Genomic DNA, 16286 nt, shown 5'->3' with positions numbered 1-16286 from the left:
ACGGGACCACCAGGGAAGTCCCAGAGTGAATTTCCTGTTATGTATATGTTGCTGCTGCTGCTAAGTCACTTCAGTCATGTCTGACTGTGGGACCCCATCGACGGCAGCCCAACAGGCTCCCCCGTCCCCGGGATTCTCCAGGCAAGAACACTGGAGTGGGTTGCCATTTCCTTCTCCAATGCATGCAAGTGAAAAGTGAAAGTGAAGTCGCTCAGTCGTGTCTGACTCTTCGTGACCCCATGGACTGCAGCCCACCAGGCCCTCCGTCAATGGGATTTTCCAGGCAAGAGTACTGGAGTGGGGTGCCATTGCCTTCTCCAATGTATATGTTACCATAATTTAAAAATATGTTAAACAAACCCAACCAATGAATCTGCTTACCTGCATGTGTTTCTGCAGAAATTTGGAAAATGCTGGTAAGAGGAAAGCCATGTTATAAGCCTTAAAAACACTGAAAGTCATTAAGTTCCCTGAAAATGGCTATAAGACTTTTTTTTCTTTTTTAAAATTTATTTATTTGTTTATTTTTAATAAATTTATTTCTTTTAACTGGAGGCTAATTACTTTACAATATTGTATTGGTTTTGCCGTACATCGACATGAATCAGCCATGGGTATACATGTTTCCCCCATCCTGAACCACCCCCCCCCAACATCCCGCCCCATCCCATCCCTCAGGGTCGTTCCAATGCACCAGCCCTGAGCACCCTGACTCATGCATCGACCCTGGACTGGCGATCTATTTCACATATGGTAATACACGTTTCAATGCTTTTCTCACAAATCATCCCACCCTCGCCTTCTCCCACTGAGTCCAAAAGTCTGTTCTTTACATCTGCGTCTCTTTTGCTGTCTCATGTATAGGGTCATTGTTACCATCTTTCTAAATTCCATATACATGCATTAATATACTGTATTGACGTTTTTCTTTCTGACTTACTTCACTCTGTATAGTAGGCTCCAGTTTCATTCACTTCATCAGAAATGATTCAAATACATTATTTTTAATAGCTGAGTAATTGTTAACTCCAGGAGTTGGTGATGGACAGGGAGGCCTGCCGTGTTGCAGTTCATGGGGTCACAAAGAGTCAGACACGACTGAGCAACTGAACTGAAGTGAACTGAATATTCGCTATAAGACATTTTAATGATGGAAAGCATTGTCAAAAGACATGCGCTAATTTTTGTTAAAGATTTGCTTTAACTAGTGCTAACAACTTCGCCAAGTTTCCGAATGTTAGTAAAATTGTTTTTTCTTTATTTTTTTAGGGTTATGGCAAAGAGTTTCAAGCCAAGGATGTCATCAAGCAGTACTTCAAATGCAAGAAATGATCAAATTTTAAAAATGGAGCTCTTGTTCCTCAAAAAATAAAATAAAAGTATGTTAAACAGTTTAAGAACGGTATCACATACAATAATTCAGTCAAGAGCTTTTTATAAGATTTCAAAAAGCTTTCAAGGGTTTTCAAATATGTCATATTCTTATAAATTGCAGCTCCACTGCATGTTCAGTTAAATATCTTTTCTTGATAAACATGGAAAAACAAACACCACCACCACTCTGGGCCCCAGAGATTGCAACACATCAAGCCACTTGGAGACCTGGGGCACCCAGTCTGTGTTATTCAATTTGAGGGTTTTTTTTTTTTTTGTCTCTCTTCTCTGGTAGCTCAGACGATAAAGAATCCGGCTGCCAATTCAGGGGACCTTCATTCAGTTCCCTAGGTTGGGAAGATTCCCTGGAGAAGGGAATGGCTACCCACTCCCACTCCTGGAAGAAAAGTTATGAGCAACCTAGATAGTATATTCAAAAGCAGAGACATTACATTGCCTACAAAGATCCGTCTAGTCAAGGCTATGGTTTTCCCAGTGGTCACATATGGATATGAGAGTTGGACTGTGAAGAAAGCTGAGCGCCGAAGAATTGATGCGTTTGAACTGTGGTGTTGGAGAAGACTCTTGAGAGTCCCTTGGACTGCAAGGAGATCCAACCAGTCCATCCTAAAGGAAATCAGTCCTGGGTGTTCTTTGGAAGGACTGATGCTAAAGCTGAAAATCCAATACTTTGGGCACCTCATGCGAAGAGTTGACTCCTTGGAAAAGACTCTGATGCTGGGAGGGATTGGGGGCAGGAGGAGAAGGGACGACAGAGGATGAGTTGGATGGCATCACCAACTCAATGGACATGAGTCTGAGTGAACTCCGGGAGATGGTGATGGACAGGGAGGCCTGGTGTGCTGTGATTCATGGGGTCGCAAAGCATTGGACATGACTGAGCGACTGAACTGAACTGAACTGAGTGGTCCTGTACTCTTATCTGGAGAACTCCTTGGACAGAGGAGCCTGGCAGGCTACAGTCCATGGGGTGACAAAGAGGTGGACACGACTGAGCGACTAACACATCAAATATTAGGAATTCATGTTGGATACCAAGTCACCTCAGACCACAGGCCCTGAGGTGATTGTGACGAGAGGACAAAAGCTGCCTTCACCTGCCAGGCATCACAAGTTGTACTAACTGCATGAAGAAATTACTGTTTCAGGACTGCTTTCTTCAAAAGCAGTGTGATGTTTGACATGGGTGACAAAATCCAGCAAGGGAACAAATAGCCTTTTTAACAAATGATACTGGGACAACTGGATAGCCACACACAGGAAAATGAAATTTGAGCCCTACCTCACACCCTATGTAAAAACTAATTCAAAATGGATCAGAGACCTAAACGAAATAACGAAAGCTGTAAAACTCTGAGAAGAATACAAAGGGGTAAATGTTCATGACTTAGAGTTAGACAAAGCCTTTTTAGATATGGCATCAAAAACTCAAACTAGAAAACACAGATAAGTTAGACTTCATCAAAAGTTAAAACTTCTGTGCTTCAAAGACTATCATCAAGAAAGTGAAAAGACAACCCACAGAGCGGGAGAGAGTCTTCATGAGTCATATCTGTAATAAGGGACTTGTAGCCGGAATATACAAAGAGCTCTTCCGTTCAGTGCAGTTCAGTCGCTCAGTCGTGTCCGACTCTGAGACCCCATGCATCGCAGCACACCAGGCCTCCGTGTCCATCACCAACTCCCGGAATTCACTCAGACTCACGTCCATCGAGTCAGTGATACCATCCAGCCATCTCATCCTCGGTCGTCCCCTTCTCCTCCTGCCTCCAATCCCTCCCAGCATCAGAGTCTTTTCCAATGAGTCAACTCTTCACATGAGGTGGCCAAAGTACTGGAGCTTCAGCTTTAGCATCATTCCTTCCAAAGAAATCCCAGGGCTGATCTCCTTCAGAATGGACTGGTTGGATCTCCTTGCAGTCCAAGGGACTCTCAAGAGTCTTCTCCAACACCACAGTTCAAAAGCATCAATTCTTTGGCACTCAGGCTTCTTCACAGTCCAACTCTCACATCCATACATGACCACAGGAAAAACCATAGCCTTGACTAGACGGACCTTTGTTGGCAAAGTAATGTCTCTGCTTTTCAATATGCTATCTAGGTTGGTCATAACTTTCCTTCCAAGGAGTAAGCGTCTTTTAATTTCATAGCTGCAATCACCATCTTCAGTGATTTTGGAGCCCCCCAAAATAAAGTCTGACACTGTTTCCACTGTTTACAGACAATCCAATTTTAAAATGAGTAATGTATCTGAGGAGATATTTTTCCAAAGAAGAGATACAAATGGTTAATAAGCACATGAAAAGATGCTCAACATCATTAGACATTAGGAAAATGCAAGTCAAAACCAAAAAGAGGAATACATTTAACGTGACCAAATTATTTACAAACAGTTAAAATGATAAATATCATATATAGTTTATCACAATAAGATAAACACAATGAGATACTTCTTCATACCTACTAGAATAGCTGTTATATGTATTACAGATCATAACAAGTGCTGGCAAGGATGTAAAAAATTGGGATCCTCATGCATTGTTTTTGTTTTAATTTTTATTGGAATGTAGTTGATTTGGGCTTCCCTGGTGGCTCAGGGGTAAAGAATCCACCTGCCTATGCAGGAGATGCAGGTTCAATCCCCGGGTCCAGAGATCCCCCGGAGAAGGAAATGGGAACCCACTCCAATATTCTTGCCTGGGAAACTCCACGAAGAGAGGAGCCTGGTGGGCTACAGTCCATGGGTTGCAAACTTAGTGACTCAACAACAACAAACAAAAGTAGATTCACGATTACCTAGGACTGGGAGGACAGTGGGAATGGGGGAAGGGAATGATCGCTAATGACTAGAACTCTTCTATGGGGAGATGAAAATATTCCACAGTTCGTTGTGGTGATATTTGTGCCACTCTGTGAGTACACAAAACAAACAAAACACAACACAACTACATTGAACTGTACACTTCAAGAGGATCCTTTTATGGTAAGTGAACTATATCTCAACAAATCTGTTTTGAGGGCTTCCCTAAGGGCTCAGATGGTAAGGAATCTGCTGCAGTGCAGGAGACCTGGGCTTAATCCCTGGGTCTGGAAGATCCCCTGGAGAAGGGAATGGCTATCGACTCCAGTATTTTGAAAACATTGGCGGGAGTTGGAGGGCTGTGGCCACAGGAAGGGTGGAGAAATGCACAGCCTCTTCTGTTCTCAGGCCAAATGTCTGTTCTTTGTCTCCCTTTCTGCCCTGCCTCTTGGGAACCTCATCCAGCTATTGCTACATCTTGCCAACCTTTTGGAGCATATTGGGGCTGCCCACGGGAACCACCGTGAACACTGTGCTGAAAGGGACTTCCTGGGAATGCCTTGGCCATCTAAACTGCAGAGTGAAGCGGGATCTCAGCTGATTCTGCTGACGATGTTGGAGCCGGTCCTCGGGTGAGTTGACACCTTAGCTCTGCTGCTGACTTGCTATGTCATCCAGTAAGTCCCCGACCGACCTAATCAGTGCCAAGTGGGAACTGGGGTCAAAACTACCTGAGGAATTCTTGCTGTGGGCTTTTTGTTTTTGCAAAACAACAGTAACTTAATATTTGCACAACCTTTTTTACACACGGATGTTATCTTAGTTGACCCCGTGGAATAGATATGATCCCAGTGCAGATGTGGAAATAGGGCCTCGGTGAGCCGAGTGACCTTCCCAGAGCTGTCCAGCTGGCACAGTGGTGCTGGGCCCCAGGCCCAGGCCTTTGGCTTTGCTGACTCCAAATCCTGCGTTCCTTCCTCTCCATGGGACTCCCTTGTGACGACATTTCTTTCTATTTCTAAAATGCCTACGTCAAGAAAACAACTTTCAAATTGCTCCTGACTCCTGCATTTCCCTCAGCGCCTGGAGACAGCCGTTCTCTGGCCGTTGCTCTCTGGCCATTTGCCTGCTGGTGGCCTCTTGCCCACTTCAGTGCTGCAGAGCATTGGGGCCCTTGGTTGCACCCACCCGAACAGGGCTGGGCTGCCTCACCCCATGACGGTGCTGACTGTCTGCAGGAAGGGCTGAAGTGGGGTGGAAGGAGAGTCCAGTTCCTTTTTACCTTTTTTTTTTTTTTTTTGGAGTATAATTGCTTTATAGTGTTGTTAGTTTCTGCCGAACAATGAAGTGAATCAGCTATATATATACATATATCCAGGCTTCCCTGATAGCTCAGTCGGTAAAGAACCTGCCAGCAATGCAGGAGAGCCCAGTTTGATTCCTGGGTTGGAAAGATCCGCTAGAGAAGGGATAGGCTGCCCACTCGAGTATTCTTGGGCTTCCCTGGTGGCTCAGCTGGCAATGTGGGAGACCTGGGTTCAATCCCTAGGTTGGGAAGATCCCCTGAAGAAGGGAAAGGCTACCCACTCCAGTATTCTGGCTTAGAACTATACAGTTCATGGGGTCTCAAAGAGTCAGACACTACCGAGCGACTTTCACACACATACACACACACACACACACACACACATGCTTGGGCTTCCTTGGTGGGTTAGTGATAAAGAACTCACCTGCCAATGCAGGAGACATGGTTTTGATCCCTGGGTAGAGAAGATTCCCTGGAGAAGGAAATGGCTACCCACTCCCATATTCTTGCCTAGAGAACCCCATAGACAGAGGAGCCTGGCTGGCTACAGTCTGTGGGGCCACAGAACAGTTGGACACGACTTAGCAACTGAACAACAACAACAGCAATGATATATATACAAACATATATTTATACACATGGTCCCAGGAGAGGGTCCCTCCTGGTTTCCCTCCCACTTTTCCCCTTCCCACCCTGCCCTCCTGGGTCATCGCAGAGCACAGAGCCGGGCTCCCCGTGCTATGCAGCAGCTATAGGCACTTTCTGTTTTACCCGTGGCAGTGCACTTATATTAAGCCTAGTCTCCCATTTCATCCGCCCTCCCATCCCCAGGCCCCACCATGTCTACACGTCCCTTCTCTACACTTGCGTGAGATTCCGGTTCTTTTCAAAAGAACTTGAATCCCCGGTCTTTTAGTATGGCACACAGGACCTTCATGACCTGGCCCTGGCCAGCCCTGTGACAGCCCAGTGTCCTACTTAAACAGCTTAGCCTTCCCAGAAAGTGCTACGTGCTCCTATAACTGTTGCACACATCGACCCCTTAGGGTCGTTCTTTGCTTGTCCACCTCCTGAGCTGTTCTACAAGATGCCCCAGAAGGACTTTCTCCTCCAGGAAGTCCCCTGACCCCCAGCTCCCTTCTGCTCCCTACCCCATCCTCCACCAGACATTCAGCATGAGGAACATCAGAGCAGAGGCCATTGGCATCACCTCCCCTCCACCCCGTCCAGGTGGCTCCACAAGGCTGGTGCTCCCATCCTCCAGCTGTTGAGAGTGAGGGCTCCGAGGCCTCGTGGGCACCCCAGCTGTCCCCTCATGTGGAGGATTGTCCTTGGCTGGCAGGAGCCTCCTTGCCAGGCAGGTTGCCACTCCCAAAAGCCAGTAGCCAAAGCCTGATTCGAGGGGAACCGTTCCACAGCTGTGTCCAGAGCCCACCCATTCCTGCAGACACACACACATACACATACACACACACACCCTCTAGTCTCAGTCAAGGCTAGACTGACCTGAGGCCTCCTGCTTGGCAATGACCTCCTTCACTTCTCCCCCAGGGTACCTTCCTTTAATAAACTCTAGGTCCTTGTGCCATCACATTCTGTTACGATGAACAATTTTCTTATTGTCTCCAGACCAGACTCTGTGCTCCCTGAAGGCAGAGACAAATCCTATTTGTTGGGGGGGGGCCTCACCCCCTAACTGGGGACCTGGCAGAGAGCAGGTGCTCCGTGTTTGTGCTCCATCCAGTTTCTGAGCGGTTGTGACAAGCACTCCCCATCTTCCCTCTCTGCCTCCCCTATTTCCTGTCCCCCAGGACCCCCTCCTAACTGAGCCTCCCTCTTCTCTCCCCTACCCTCCAAGGGATAGACAGATCCCCCAGTCCTGCTCCTTGACCCTTAGATTTGAAGGAAAGAGATGGGCAGAGCTGGAGGGTGGATGGGGCCGGCGGGGGCGGGGGGGGGGGTGGGGGGTGGGGACAGCGCTTGCCCACCCCCGCCAGGGACCAGCGCTGGTGCTGGGGGCTCACCAGCTCCCACTGCTGCCATGCATTTCCCCTCCCTTGCTTTCTGAGCTTCTTGACTTCATAAACGCTTTAGGAGCCATGGTGCTCCCACTCTTTTTCATTCATTCCACCCACTCGAGGCACCAACCCCGTCACAGGAGGAATGTCTTGGTTCCCAGCCTTATTAACTTTCCAGGCAGCAACCAGCTCACGTAGCTGCTGAGTCAGTGCGGTGTCAGCGGCCTGGGAGGGAGGCCGCGCGAGGCTGACTCAGATGGAGCGGGTGGGTCTCGGCGGAGGCCTCCTCCTCCTGCACAGTGTGGAGAAGCAGGGACCACATCCATCCAGAGAGGCTTGCCCTGGGAAGGCTTCTCTCACCTAATTCCCCACAGTCACTTGTGTGCTGTTTTTGCAGCCCCACGTCCATCCTCGTCATTTCCCTCTGCAGCCCCAGCGGCCCTTGGACTTCCAGCAGGTAACTCAGCAGCTCCCCCACAACCATGATGACTGGTCCAGAGCCAGACAGGTGACCTGTCAGAGCCAATGAGCGATACTGAGACTCAGGTTCAAAGTTCTGGGACAAAGGTGCTCGCTCCTTTTAGCTGGACTTGAAACCAGAGAGGATAGTAGGATTAGAGCTGCTGACTCCAGCTTGTACCAAGTGAAATCTTAGACGGAAGCCACCCCTATGGAAGAAAGAGAGAGAAATGAAGAGAAACTGAGTCCTGATTTTATCCTGGAGTCCTGAATTTAGCCATACCTGAAGCTGCATTAATACAAGGACTTTTGGACTTGGTAAAAGGAGATGCCTGCCAATGCAGGAAACATAGGCGACGCGGGCTGGATCCCTGGGTTGGGGAGATACCCTGGAGGAGGAAATGGCAACCCACTCCAGTATTCTTACCTGGAAAATTCCATGGACTGAAGAGCTTGGTGGGCTGCAGTCCATGGGTTGCAAGAGTCAGACAAGACAGCACAGCAGCACAGCTCAGTATACTCCTTTTACTTAAGTCAATCTGGGTTGAGTTTTCCATCACTTTCTTGTCGAAAGAATTCTAATCAATACAGGTATTTGCTACCCTATTTACCCAATTCTAAGACATGCATGAAAGTGAAAGTCGCTCAGTCGTGTCCGACACTTTGCAGCTGCATGGACTATACAGTCCATGGAATTCTCCAGGCCAGAATACTGGAGTGGGTAGCCTTTCCCTTCTCCAGGGGATCTTCCCAACCCAGGGATCGAACCCACGTCTCCCGCATTGCAGCCGGATTCTTTACCAACTGAGCCACAAGGGAAGCCTAAGACATGCATAACTTCCTATATTTTAATATCTCTGACATTAGGATTGTGTCTTAGAATCAAATGTCAAAGTCCTGATGGGGACATTATTGTTTGCAAATGTGAGAAACTGAGCACAGCGGCCCACATTGTCTTCCCTTCATCTGAGTTGGATGCACTGTTGGTACGGATCGTACTGAATTTGGTACTATTTAAAATGTCTTTGAAAATATCATGGTGTGATTCAGCATTCATATAAAAGTGATGACGGGGAAAGGCACGGATATGGAGCAACAGGGAGGGAAACTGATACCAAATGAAACAGAGTTTTTTCTTTAGAGAGAGGACTACTCTTCTCTTATGAAACAACAGCAAGTGCTTGGCAGAACCTAAGATAGGAAGAAGATGAGGGACAGGCAGGAGATGGTGAAGGATAGGGAAGCCTGTTGTGCTGTAGCCCATGGGGTGGCAAAGAGTTGGAGATGACTGAGTGACTGAACTACAAAGGCAAGAAGACAAATTAGAAACAGGAGTTGTGTTACATTTTGCTCCTAAGATGTGGGCAAAAAATCTACACGTGAGCCAGTGCTTAGTCACTTCAGTCGTGTCCGACTCTTTGAGACCCTATGGACTGTAGCCCGCCAGGCTCCTCTGTCCATGGGATTCTCCAGGCAAGAATACTAGAGTGGGTTGCCATTTTTCCTTCTCCAGGGGATCTTTCCAACCCAGGGATTGAACCTGCATCTCCTGCCTTGCAGGCAGATTCTTTACCACTGAGCCACCAGGGAAGCCCACGCACCAAGCAAAATGGAACCTAATCAGGAGAAATTGCCAATCCTGCAGAAGAAATGACAGAAATCTCCAAGCCAGGAGAATTGCCATGACTGGTTTATGACTTGTCTAGCACTATCGTTAAGACATGTTGTCACCATGCAGTTGGTGTTTTTTTGTTTATTTCTTAGTGGTACATCTTATAACCACTGGAATATGTTCAGTTCAGTTCAGTCACTCAGTCGTGTCTGACTCTTGGCGACCCCATGAACCCAAGCACGCCAGGCCTCCCTGTCCATTACCAACTCCTGGAGCTTACCCAAACTCATGTCCATTGAGTCGGTGATGCCATTCAACCATCTCATCCTCTGTCGTCCCCTTCTCCTCCTGCCCTCAATCTTTCCCAGCATCAGAGTCTTTTCAAATGAGTCAGTTCTTCACATCAGGTGGCCAAAGTATTGGAGTTTCAGCTTCAACATCAGTCCTTCCAATGAACACCCAGGACTGATCTCCTTTAGGATGGACTGGTTGGATCTCCTTGCAGTCCAAGGGAACTCTCAAGAGTCTTCTCCAACATCGCAGTTCAAAAGCATCAGTTCTTCAGCTTTCTTCACAGTCCAGCTCTCACATGCATACATGACTACTGGAAAAACCACAGTCTTGACTAGATGGACTGTGGAGGAGCTGGAAGGGGCCCCTATGGACCTAAAGCCATTTTGCCTATAGCCCTTCTAATAATCAATTATTTTAATTTGCCTCAATCAATTATTTTAATTTGTCTCTACACAGTCAGGAAACACGAACAGAGCAACATTTTTCTGATTCACTATCGCGTATGCCTGAACAAACTGCTGTTTGGGTTAAATGTCTTAATCAATGGTGGCCAGCAACACTTAAGTTCCTAGGCAAGGGATATTATCTTGTCATTTTAGATGATGGAACCGAGCAGCGGGTCCCACTCAAAAGAGTCAGAAGACAGACAGACCTTGCTCCACACCCCCCGACCGGTCACAGCACTAAAACAAAAATTGCAACAGATGCCTTCTGAGCCTCCTTATGACAACGTATCCTAAAAAAAAAAAATCATCTGTGCCAGGGATGGACTGGTCCACGTGTAGAGAAAGGTTTAAAAAAGTTTCTGTTCACACCAACATGACTTTGTTGATTGGGGGCCTCATGGACTCTGTAAATTGCTCAAAATCACACACAAAAAATAACACCTGCCAATGGTATAATGTTTCAGCACCACATTTTAACAAACACAAACAGGACACTAGCATCAATGCGATGAACTTTTGAACTGGTACAACGGAAGTCTTTCACCTCCCAGACCCCAGATAATCAGTCCAGTCCTGGGGCCTGAACACTGGCATCTTTGGAAAATTCCTGCTTGCTTGTCCCGGTTTAGCGACTTGTATGCTTATGCACATGTTTCCATTCCACATAATTATACTATTGAGTATAATTATGCCAGTTATGTTCATGCTTGTGTAAATGCGCCCTATCTTTTTGCTATTGGACAATTTAGGAGTAATGGCTCAATTCTGTCCTGTACTGTCGTTTGTATACTTGTTTAAATCTTAATGTGCCAATTAATGTTACTAAAGACGGTGTTTTTTTAGTCCGGCAAAGGACTGATTTGTGGGTTCCAGTTAAGATTTCTGAACCTTGGTCAGATTCCATGTTGTTGTCTTTTGTTCTGAGAAAATCCCTGAAAAGAAGCAAACGTTTTATTGGCTGGATTATAGCTACCATAGTGGGTATTCTTTCAATTGTAACTGTTGGTACAGTTTCTGGAATGGCATTATATAATTCTATTCAAAATCATGATTTCATTACTGCTTGGAAAAAAGATTCTCATGATCTCTGGGCCCAACAAGCTCAGATAGATCAACAAATACAAATCACGTCTACCTTTAGCAGCATGCCCCCTGTGTTATATAACACTGGCTTCTATAACACACTATCCGCTAGTACTTCCTTTTTAAATACAAAAAAATTGGGTACCCCATACGATGGCTTCTTATGCGCTCATCTGTTTGTTTGTTATTGTTCTTATAAGATTCTGAACGTTATGTGCTCGAGTCACCGCCGCCCAAAAAGCGGGAGTCACCATGGCTGCGGCAGTCCTTGCTCTTGAAAAAAAAAGGGAAGAAATGTGGAGGAGCTGGAAGGCTTTGAGCAAATACTGAAAATGTATTTGCTCCACTCATGATGAAGGTTGGAAGCTGGGACGAGCATAACAAAGGGTTATGAGCATTCACTGAGTGCCCAAGGCTGGGAACGGATGACGAAGGGTCAATACGCCCGGCCTTGAGGCGTTCGAAGGCTTCCTTCTGACCGCCTGTTTCTGGGAGCAAGGACTGTTGTTTCATGATAAGACTCCCTTTAGAGTTTCGCCAAAGCTATGTTATGGCTTGGGCGGTGGGAACTGTATTTTATGCTTGAATGCTTTAATGTTTATCTGGAATGGCTACGTGCAAGGCAGCCTTATGCTCTAGTCCCTGAAAATTATAAAACTACACAATTGGATAATAAACTTCGTCAGTCCATTAGAGGCTGTCCCCGAGTGTCCTTTTCAGAGTGCGGTTCTCCGAGCCTTACAATGGACCTTTATTGACAAAGTAATGTCTCTGCTTTTTAATATGCTGTCTAGGTTGGTCATAACTTTCCTTCCAAGGAGTAAGCGTCTTTTAATTTCATGGCTGCAGTCACCATCTGCAGTGATTTTGGAGCCCCCCCAAATAAAGTCAGCCACTGTTTCCATTGTTTCCCCATCTATTTGCCATGAGGTGATGGGACCGGATGCCATGATCTTAGTTATATGTTATCACTCCCATTTTGCAAAAGTGCTGTTAAAGTCACTTGCTCAATGGATGGACCTAGAGATTGTCATACTGAAAGAAGTAAGTCAGACAGAGAAAAACACATATCATATGCTATCACTTATGAAAGTGAAAGTCGCTCAGTTGTGTCTGACTCTTTACAACCCTGTGGACTATAGTGAAAGTGAAGTGAAAGTGAAGTCGCTCAGTCGTGTCCAACTCTTTGCAACCCCATGGATTGTAGCCTATCAGGCTCCTCCGTCCATGGGATTTTCCAGGCAAGAGTGCTGGAGTGGGTTGCCATTTCCTTCTCCACTGTGGACTATATAGTCCATGGAATTCCCCAAGCCAGAATACTGGAGTGAGTTGCCACACCCTCCTCTAGGGGATCTTCCCCACCCAAGGATTAAACCCAGGTCTCCCGCATTGCAGACAAATTCTTTACCAGCTGAGCCACAAGGGAAGCCAAGAATACTGGAGGGGGTAGCCTATCTCTTATCCTGCAGATCTTCAGGACCCAGGAATTAAACCAGAGTCTCCGGCATTGCAGGCGGATTCTTTACCAACTGAGCTATCAGAGAAGCCTGCTATCACTTATATGTGGAATCTAAGAAAAAAAAAGATACAAATAAGCCTATTGACAAAAGTTGAAAACAGACTCACGCTTACCAAGGGGAAGGAGGTGGGGATAAAATGGGAGATCAGGATGGACGTGTACACACTACTATGTATAAAAGACAACTAGTGAGAACCTGCTGTGGAGCACAGGGAACTGTATTCAGTGCTCTGTAATGATCTATATGCGAACAGAGTCGAAGAGAGTAGACACATGTATATCAGGGCTGATTCACTTTGCCGTACAGCAGAGACTAACGGAACGTTGTGAATCCACAGACGCCAATAAAAAGTTAAGTTAAGAAATTAACAAGAAAATGCAAAATGAGTAAATCAAGTCACTTGCTCAATGTCACAGGCTAGATCTGACACCATGAACCTGACCGTTACATCACATAGACACCCCACCCTGGGAGGGCCCAGGTTCTCAGCAGTCAAGGAGGGTGTAGAACTGAGGCCACCCCTACCATCCCTAACCTGTCGTGTGAGTGTCCTGGCCTAGGCGGGCTGAGAGGACGTAGAATCAGGTGGCTTCCCTGTCCTGGCCTCCAGCACTATCTGTTCTCAGTTTGAGTTCACTAGCTCAGCCTTAAGAATTTTCTCCTGCTCGTCGATGAATTTGTGTCTACAGTTTGGAGTAACACCAGTAGGCTGTGCTTGGATTGTAGTTTTTCCTTATCTAAGCACTTTTTAACATCTTTGCATAAAACAAGACTTCCATAAAGATAATATACTCATTTCTTCATAAACAAGGTAACAGTGACATTCCTACTAGAGTTATCTTTCTACTAAAGCTAATAGAAAAACAACAGATGCTATTTACCAAGAGGTGGCACGGACCGTGGTTCAGTTTACAGACTCTGGACGCAGACTTGAGCTCAAAGCCTGTTCTGCCACTGACTAGCTGTGTGACCCTGGGCAGGTCACTTAAACACTCTGTTGTCTCATTTGTAAAGTTAGGAAAATAACAGTAAGCAATAGTTTCCATCTCACAGAGATGCTATGAGGCTCAAATGGGACCATGTATATAAAGCCCCAGAGCCTAGCATGCTCACTAATTTATTTCACAACACTGAGGCAGCCCTGGCCATGCACCAGCACTACTGGTCCCCTAGGACAATTCAGGGGACGGTTGTAAAGATTAGATAAGTCCATGTCTGTCAGGTATGAACCTCATCTTTTAGACTCAGCATGGCCCCAAAATGCCTCACTTCCTTCTTAGCTCTTTTATGCTTTCAAGAAGACATTTTGTCCTGTGTTTTAAGTTATCTTTAGTGGGCATGTTGGTGTGATTTTCCACCATGACCAGAATGATAACATTCATTATTTATTGTCTTTCCCCATCCTCCACTTTGCCCCAAATAAAATGTGAGCTCCAGGAGGCAGAGGCTTTTACCTTTGTTCACTGATGAAACCCAAGTACCTAGACCAGCGCTTGGCTTATAATAGGTATTTAAAATTTTTTTAAGTTTATTTGTCTGTGCTGGGTGTTCACGTTCATTGCTGTATATAGGCTTTCTCTAGTTGCAGCTGCTGCTGCTGCTAAGTTGCTTCAGTCATGTCCGACTCTGTGTGACCCCATAGACGGCAGCCCACTAGGCTCCCCTGTCCCTGGGATTCTCCAGGCAAGAGTACTGGCGTGGGTTGCCATTTCCTTCTCCAATGCATGAAAGTGAAAAGTGAAAGTGCAGTCACTCAGTCGTGCCTGACTCTCAGCGACCCCATGGACTGGAGCCCACCAGTCTCCTCCGTCCATGGGATTCTCCAGGCAAGAGTACTGGCGTGGGTGCCGTTGCCTTCTCTGCTAGGTGCAGGACGCAGGGGCTACTCTAGCTGCGCTGCACGGGCCTCTCATGGCGGTGGCTTCTCTTGTTGCAGAGCACGGATTCTAGAGTTCGGGCTTCCGTAGTTTGTGAGCAAAGGCTTAGTTTCCCCACGGCAGGTGAAATCTTCCCAGACCAGGGGTTGAACCCAAGTCCCTTGCATTGGCAGGTGGATTCTTAACCATTGGACCACCAGGGAAGTCTTCTCGTCATTTTTCATTCAGCCAGTGGACAGGTATTTACTGAGCACCTACTATGGACCAACTCAGACTTGGAGAAGTACGCTGCTTTGAGTGTCTATGATTGATTAGTGTGACTCTAATCAGCATTTTTGCCACTGGTGGTTTTTACTGCACTCCAGTTTTCTGAGACTTGGGGAGCAGCCAGACCTGAGTATCCCTGTCCATTCAAGCAAGACAAGATAACCACTTGAGCATGAATTTGTAGACTAGCAGCCCCTACAGGCATGGAGTACATCAAGGTTGTATACTATCACCCTGCTTACTTAATTATATGCAGAATACCTCAAGCGAAATGCCAGGCTGGATGAAGCACAAGCTGCAATCAAGATCTCCAGAAGTATCAATAACCTCAGACATACAGGTGACACCACCGTTATGGCAGAAAGTGAAGAGGAACTAAAGAGCCTCTTGATGAAATTGAAAGAATAGAGTGATAAATCTGGCTTAAAACCCAGCATTCAAAAAACTAAGATCATGACATCTGGTCCCATCATTTTATGGCAAATAGATAGGGAAACAATGGAAATAATGACAGACTCTATTTTCTTGGGCTCGAAAAACACTGCAGACTGAGCGACTTCACTTTCACTTTTCACTTTCATGCATTGGAGAGGGAAATGGCAACCCACTCCAGTGTTCTTGCCTGAAGAATCCCAGGGACGGGGCAGCTTCATGGGCTGCCGTCTATGGGGTCGCACAGAGTTGGACACAAGTGAAGCGACTTTGCAGCATATATGTATATATATATAATTGTTCAAAATTTTTTCCCAATTAGGTTGTTACATAATATTGAGAAGAGTTCCCTGTGCTACACATTAGGTCCTTGTTTGTTATCCACTTTAACTATAGCATTGTGAACATGTCAATCCTAACCTCCCTAACTCTCTCATCCTCCCCTGATAACCATACGTTTGTTCTCTAAGGCTGTGAGTCTATTTCTGTCTTGTAAATAAGTTCATTTGTATCATTTTTTTAGATTCTATATATGAGCAATATCACATGATATCTCTTTCTCTGTGTGACTTATTTCACTGAATATGATATTCTCTAGTCCCATCCATGGTGCTGCAAATGGTATATTTCATTTTTTAATGCTTGAGTAACATTCCATTGCATATTTGTAACTCTTAATCCATTTCTCTGTTGGTAGACACTAAGTTTGCTTCCATATTTTGGCTAATGTAAACAGTGCTGCAATGGAACCGGTCCAAAATATTGCAGAGGAAGGAA

General features: G+C 46.0%; 1 non-coding gene across 1 annotated transcript; it reads left to right on the top strand.

Moving 5' to 3' along the window:
• Positions 1–357: 357 nt before the first annotated feature.
• LOC128049161 (small nucleolar RNA SNORA33) lies at positions 358–488 on the top strand. The gene has a single exon (XR_008199523.1). It is a non-coding gene; the product is annotated as a small nucleolar RNA SNORA33 (small nucleolar RNA).
• Positions 489–16286: the final 15798 nt, after the last annotated feature.

This window comes from Budorcas taxicolor, chromosome 5 (genome assembly GCF_023091745.1).
Source record: "Budorcas taxicolor isolate Tak-1 chromosome 5, Takin1.1, whole genome shotgun sequence".
NCBI lineage: Eukaryota > Metazoa > Chordata > Mammalia > Artiodactyla > Bovidae > Budorcas > Budorcas taxicolor.
Note: the sequence above shows the minus strand (reverse complement) of the source record. Positions and strands in the feature narration are given on the sequence as shown.